The 7,217-nt window shown below is 40.0% G+C and overlaps 1 long non-coding RNA gene across 1 annotated transcript; it reads left to right on the forward strand.

The window, feature by feature from the left end:
* The first annotated feature begins 4,364 nt into the window (after positions 1–4,364).
* On the forward strand, positions 4,365–6,277 carry LOC128630433 (uncharacterized). The gene is made up of 4 exons (XR_008394751.1): positions 4,365–4,436; positions 4,531–4,648; positions 5,811–5,864; positions 5,952–6,277. It is a non-coding gene; the product is annotated as an uncharacterized LOC128630433 (long non-coding RNA).
* The last annotated feature ends 940 nt before the right edge of the window (positions 6,278–7,217 follow it).

Genomic DNA, 7,217 nt, shown 5'->3' on the forward strand with positions numbered 1-7,217 from the left:
GTGTGTGTGTGAGTGTGTGTGTGTGTGTGTGTGTGTGTGTGTGTGTGTGTGTGTGAGTGTGTGTGTGTGTGTGTGTGTGTGTGTGTGTGTGTGTGTGTGTGTGTGTGTGTGTGTGTGAGTGTGTGTGTGTGTGAGTGTGTGTGTGTGTGTGGACACTATTCATAAGTAGTTAATGAAAACGGCATCTTGTAAAACCATTTTGTTTAAACATGTCTGTCTCTCTGGGAAAAATGAGGAGCTTTTATTGTTTTTATTCACTTCCTGCTTCTTATATAGTGCAACTGTTTATTTTTCCAGGGCTGGGCCTCACTTCATACCTGATACCTGATTCCCATCCGGTGCTGTTTTTTCAGAAGCTGCGGCTGTGAGGACGCGCACGGTTTCCTCTTTTAGCTAGCACTAAGCTAATGTTCAGTTCATTAACGTTAGTCATTAACATTCATGTCAGATCTGTCAGGGTCTTCTCTCGTTGGTTTCGGTTACTTTGGGCTTGCTCTGTCTCTTCACCATTTTCCTACTCGTTTTGTAGGAATGATAGAAAGTGACATTTTCATTCCTGGGCTCTTGTTTCTGAACCGTATCCATGTAGAGAACGTGCAGCAGGATTGCTGCATCATTGTCAGTGAAGTTCATAGATAGTTCGTAGACCTTTGGACACACCCCGTGTCGTGTGTAACGAGCAGTACGAAGAGCCCGTTGCTTGGTGTTTTAATGGGAGGTGGTTTAGCATATACGGTGATTTGGAAGGCGTTTTTTATGCAAATGAGTGTCTCTGTGTACAAGCGCATCAGTTTAATGCGTGGGATTTATCAGTGGGCGTGGTGTTCAGCTCATCCTACACATGTGTGATAAAATCCATTTGCTTGGAGGGTCTTTTGCATAAATTTACAACTTTGATTGCACGCTTTGATAAACCCGGATTTGTTCTTGGATACAAGAATGAATCCAAACCTCTCGTCTATTATGACAAATGAGTTTTTATGGTTATTTTTGTCATTTGTACTGTTAAAAATGTCATGGACCTATACATACAGAGAGGTTTCAGTGAAGTAGGTGTAGCCTCTCTGTCTGTATCAGTGAAGTGGGTGTGGCATCTCTGTCTGTCTCAGTGAAGTGGGTGTGGCCTCTCTGTCTGTCTCAGTGAAGTTGGTATGGCATCTCTGTCTGTCTCAGTGATGTAGGTGTGGCATCTCTGTCTGTCTCAGTGAAGTGGGTGTGGCATCTCTGTCTGTCTCAGTGAAGTTGGTGTGGCATCTCTGTCTGTCTCAGTGAAGTTGGTGTGGTCAGTTGCAGGAAAATAAAACTGTACTGCCACACTCTCTCTCTCTCTCTCTCTCACTCTCTCTCTCTCTCTCCTTCTCTCTGTCTCTGATTGATGGCATTGATTGTATAGTTACATCAGGCGATGCTCTCTTTAAATAAACTGGATAAAATAGTGGAAGTCGTGTGGTCAAATGTATAATGAATGAAAAATTGCAGCCACACCAGTGTCTCTTACTATATATACACTGTATGAGAGATGTAGCATGTTCATGTGAATCTGGCATCATACTACTGCAGTGCTTTGTGTGTGTGTGTGTGCGTGTGTGTGTGCGTGTGTGTGTGTGTGTGTTTGTGTGTGTGTGTGTGTGTGTGTGTGTGTATGTGTGTGTGGGTGGGTGTTTTTGAGCTATTGAAAATATCGAAAGCCAGTGTGTTAAATTTAGGATGTTGTCGGTAGTGAAGGAGGCGTGGCCTCTGTCTCTGTCCATCTCAGTGAAGGAGGTGTGGCCTCTGTCTCTGTCCATCTCAGTGAAGGAGGTGTGGCCTCTGTGTCTGTCCATCTCAGTGAAGGAGGTGTGGCCTCTGTGTCTGTCCATCTCAGTGAAGGAGGTGTGGCCTCTGTGTCTGTCCATCTCAGTGAAGGAGGTGTGGCCTCTCTCGCTCTCTGTTTCAATTTCATTAAATTGAATGTAATTCGGAGTGATTTATTGGTGTGACACAGCACAGTGTGCATTTGGTAAAACTTGAATTGAGTAAGTAAGTGATAACAGTAAAAATAAAAAGACAGACAGACAGACCTATTGGTTTGTGCTCTTTTATTAATAAATTAGCATAACCCAATTTTTTATTGTTATTCCACTGAATTTCACTTCACACACGCACTTGTGTGAGTGTATGTGTGTGTGTGTGTGTGTGTGTGTGTATGAGTGTGTGTCTGTGTGTGTGAGTGTGTGTGTGTGTGTGTCTGTGTGTGTCTGTGTGTGTGAATCTCTGAGTGTGAGTGTGTGTCTGTGTGTGAGTGTGTGTGTATGTGAGAGTGTGTGTCTGTGTGTATGTGTGAGTTTGTGTCTGTCTGTGTGTGTGTGTCTGTGTGTGTGCTTGTGTGAGAGTGTGCTTGTGTGAGAGTGTGCTTGTGTGAGAGTGTGCTTGTGTGTGTGTGTCTGTGTGTGTGACTGTGTGTGTGTGTGTGTATGTGTGAGAGTGTGTGTATGTGTATGATTTAATTCTTGACCGTCTCTTGCAGTGTTGTCATTTAATGATGTTCCCTTTTAAATAGCAATTATCAGTCCGTACACGATTTTGCAGAGTTCTTTATTAATTTATTTTTATTTTATTTATTTATTTATTCATTCATTTATTTATTTATTTATTTATTTATTTATTTTGGCTGCGGCTTCTTACAGAATTTGAGGTTTTTTTTTTGGTGCTTTTCTTTGCAGAAATCTACTTGCATTGGTGAAATTGCAGTTGCACGAAATTGTTTTGTACGGTCTTTTGTAGTCATGTTTGTTTGTAAATGAGTCCCCTACAATTCCACTGTGTGTGTGTGTGTGTGTGTGTGTGTGTGTGTGTGTGTGTGTGTGTGTGTTTCAGGAGAACGAGAAACTCGGACACAAGAGTACTTCCTGACCATTGGTACTATGTACACATCGACATACACGCACGTCAGGAGCTTTCACACACAGTGCTAGGAATATCCCTGGACAGAGAAACACACCTCCTACGTGAGCGAGTTTACTGTCAACCGGTGAAATTTGCTGTAGCGTGAACACTTCGCCTCTGTGAGCTTCACTCTCCGTCAGGTTCACTGTAATTAGACATAAAATGTACATAATGTTTATTTTTCATACATTTAGGATTTAATGTTTTTTTTTTACTCTTCGAGGAACAGAAATGATCTTTCGAGGCAGCTTCTTCATCACTACCTGCTCCGTTTGACTCAAAAACGTAACGACCGGTTTCAAAAAGTCACGATGTCTTCAGTTCATGTGATTTTACTGTTGAATTTAAACAGGAAATGTGAAATTGTTTTTTTCCTTTGTTTCCTCTACTGTCTTTTTGCTGTGATCTTGAACACAGTTGTAATTTTTTTTAAATAATAAATAAATGATCATTCTAGTTCTCCCACTTTCCTTGTCCTAATTGTCCTGTATCTGTTAAATCTGTTTCATCTCTGGTCTTTCTGTCTGTATGAACACTTGTAGAAATGACTTGTAGTCCATATTTTGAAATGATTTTGAATTTAAATAAAGATATTCTTTAATTCTGTATTTTGTCATTTAATCATCAATAGAAATCAGAAGATCAGATTAAAGCCACGGCTTCTTTACCTGCCGAAGCTGTAAACCTTTCAATAAACCAGTCAATAGATCAGCTGGATAAATGTAGATTTTTATTTACTGATTAGATGTATTGATGGTGTTGATAGATTATTTGAAGATTTTTATTGATCTTGGACAGAATCATTCAGTTAAATATGTTTTTAAAAAAACTTGATAAATAGTTGATTAAATAAATGTAGTGTAATGTACTGAGTCAAATATGAAAACTACAAATAAATAAAATGTATTTATATCTGTGTATAATTAAAAACCTCACTTAATGCAAGAAATTCATATCCTAAATGTTGCAAGTGATTAATCTGATCATTTTATTCAGCTGTTTAATTATTACTTTCTAAATAATAAACAAATGAATGTTCTGGATTCATGAGGAATGTTTACATTTTGTGTCCCAAACTCAAAAGTTTAAACAAAGTGTATATTTATGATAATAAAGCACAAAGAATGTGAAACCTCAACACGTCTACAATCATCGATGAATTAAATATTAATTTAAACAAATAAATTGAACAAGAGTAAGACGAAGTATATTTTTAATTAAAATGTAATTAGAAAGGAGCACTTTTAAAGTGGATTTGATTTAAAATAATGATAAAGCTGTTTTTTTTATGTATTTGTATATCTTATCCTCTATCGTGTTTAAGAAGAAGAGAATAATGAAGCTTTTTATGAAATAATATTTGGGTTTATTTTATTATATTTTCTCCTCAAAGATTCAAATTTACGTCAACGTCCGTTACGTTGGTGACGTCACCACGAGCGCGAGAAGTCGAAGTAAGGAGCAGAAAGCGTTGTTAGTGTTAGTTCTGGCCCGTTTGGACCCAAACTAAAGTGAGTTTATTCGGTTCTGTGTAACCGAACCCGTTCTGTTTTTGCTGTATTGTGTGTATGTGTGTAGTTAACGGTGTTAACACCTGTGTTTCAGGTGTATCAGTATGAAGCAGGCGGAGACGGCGCACTGATTCACTCTCAGAGCTCGGTTCACTAATGACCGAATCACCGAGGAACCGACCAAAGATAACTCACACCCGCACAGAGAAGAAGTGAGAAATAACATTTTATAACTTTTTTTATTCACTCCTCTGGTTCAATATTAATGTTAATATTATACAAATATACTAGCGGTGCTAGCTTTTGAGGAGGCAGTCCAGTCCACGCATGCGCAGTGTAATTAATGAGCAAGCTAATCGAAATGAGATTAGCAAATAGGTCGATGTTATTTTTGATTCTATTTAAAACGATGAATTCACTGTCAATAACTGCCCAGTCTGAGAATATTACACGATTTACTTTTATAAGTGGACGTGGCTGAACGACATTTAGCTTCACTGGCTAATTAGAGCCCTTTTACTAGTTTAATGGCTGAGTCATCCGGCTTCGCGCATGCGCAGTGTGGGTTAAGGCGCTATAGTTTTCTTTTGTTTTAAGGCTAAAGATGCATTACCGCCACCTACTGGACTGTAGTGTGGCAGTCGTTTGGCAGAAAAAATCAAATAAAATTGGGGGGGGGATTACCAAAACAATACTACGTAAATAAAGGAAAATAAAGAGATACATAACTATATACTTATTCTTGTATACTTACTGACAACCACTACATATAGACACGTGTATAACCTAATAGACCTATGTAAGATATAACCCAGCACACCTATACTATAGCACTTGCATTGGAAACATACACTACCGGTCAAACACATACATTTTTTTTAGGTTTAGGCGTTATAGTCTTCTTCTTTTGAATTATTATTATTATTGAGACCATTTGGGGTGAATTTGGAGCATGTGGGGGGTTTGAGTGAACCCAGAATGACCTATAAATATTCTTTTAATATCTCCAGAACTGACGCAGCACAAACGAAAATATTTACGGCACAAACCAACACAAACTATTCTGCCGATGTTTTGTGTTGGTGGGGGGTCCAACTTCACGCAGGTTGCGTGTGTGTGTTTCTATGCTCTTCAAATATCCAGGTGTTAGATGGCCAAGTGTGTAGTGTACAGATAGAGTGCACAATTTAAGAAATAGGAACCAGTCAGAGAGAGGACATCGTAATAAGAACAGGAAGCACTGACCAAATAAGGAAATAGATTAAACTGGTACACGGCATATGGGAGGCAGGAGATCGTGACAGTTATGTTGAATTATAACGTGTTGGATTATAGAAATAAATAAAGTGGTACTGATGTGTGTGTGTATTTTAGGATGAGCTGGAGTGGGGCAAAGAGAACTGCATTCAGATCAAACGGATACAAGAGGTTATGACACTCACTCACTCGCACACATCTATACACACACTTCTCGACACAGATCCCTAACTATCATTTCTGGTGTGTGTGTGTTAGAGGTGGCCGAGTTGTTTGAGGATCTGAAGAATCGAGTGTCACAATTCAACATGCACATCAGCGAAACTTCCTCTGACTACACCAGCGCGCGCACACACACAAATTCATAGTGCAGGTAATACACACACACACACGAGTAGAGCAGATGTAGTTTAACAGCATATGTGTATAAAGAGGCTTTTTTCTTCAGGTCAAAATATATACAGCAGGGGTGCCCAATATGTCGATCGCGATCGACCGGTCGATCGCAAAGGAAGTGCGGGTAGATCGCCATTAAAAAAAAAAAAAAGAGGTTAGTTGACGTACAGGGAAGCCAGTCTGAGATCTCGTCTTTTCTCTCACCACGCGTGTGCGATCAAGCGCGCCAGTGCTAAAGGCTAGCGAGCGAAATTGCGGGGAGAGGACATTTTTCAGTCTTTTAAAGAATTCATTGACAAAACCCAGCTCCAGTGTGCAAATTGATATCAGTCAATGGTTGAGCAGCGCAAATGGATTCATTGCCAAGTGCAGGGAAGACGATGCTTTCCCTGACTTCCTTAACTACCACTGCATAATACACCAACAAGCCTTATGCGCAAGAATGCTAAACATGAAAGAGATCATGGATGTGGAAACAAAGATCGCCTGTTCTATACGTGCTAGATCACTTCAAAGACGGCTGCGCATCTGGAGAAGGCACACTGCGACCAATCAGCTCCTGCTACACACTGATGTGAGACGGCTTAGTAGGGGTAAATTCCTGCATTTCGAGAGCTCTGTCCGGAGATAAGCGAGTTTCTTTTTGCTGTTAAACATGCAGAATACACCCAAGTCAATGATGATCAGTGGCTGCTGGACTTTTTTTAACCGAGCATTTTTAACCGATCTGACCAACTTAATTTGGAGCTGCAAGGAAAAGACAAAAATTATAGGCATTTAATGCTTTTAAACGGAAAATGCAACTTCTGTCTTCAAAGCTGCAGCGCCATGTTTTTGGGAACTTCCAAAACCTCGCATCAGAGCTGGAGATGCAGCGGAACGCTTGTGCGCAGTTTAACATTGCACGCTACACGGAGCAGATTGACAGCTGTTGGTCAGAGTTTGACAGACGCTTCAAGACTTTGCTTTACTGGAGCCATTCGCCACATTCATGTGCTACCCGTTTAGGAACAATGTTGAGGTTGATTCACTCGCATCGAAAATTGCAGCGCTGTTTCACCTGAACTCGTCTGAAGTGGAGGATGAGATTTTGAAACTACAGACTGACATTCAGCTGAAGTCCAGGGC

Source organism: Ictalurus punctatus, unplaced genomic scaffold (assembly GCF_001660625.3).
Source record: "Ictalurus punctatus breed USDA103 unplaced genomic scaffold, Coco_2.0 Super-Scaffold_100056, whole genome shotgun sequence".
NCBI classification, from domain to species: Eukaryota; Metazoa; Chordata; class Actinopteri; order Siluriformes; family Ictaluridae; genus Ictalurus; species Ictalurus punctatus.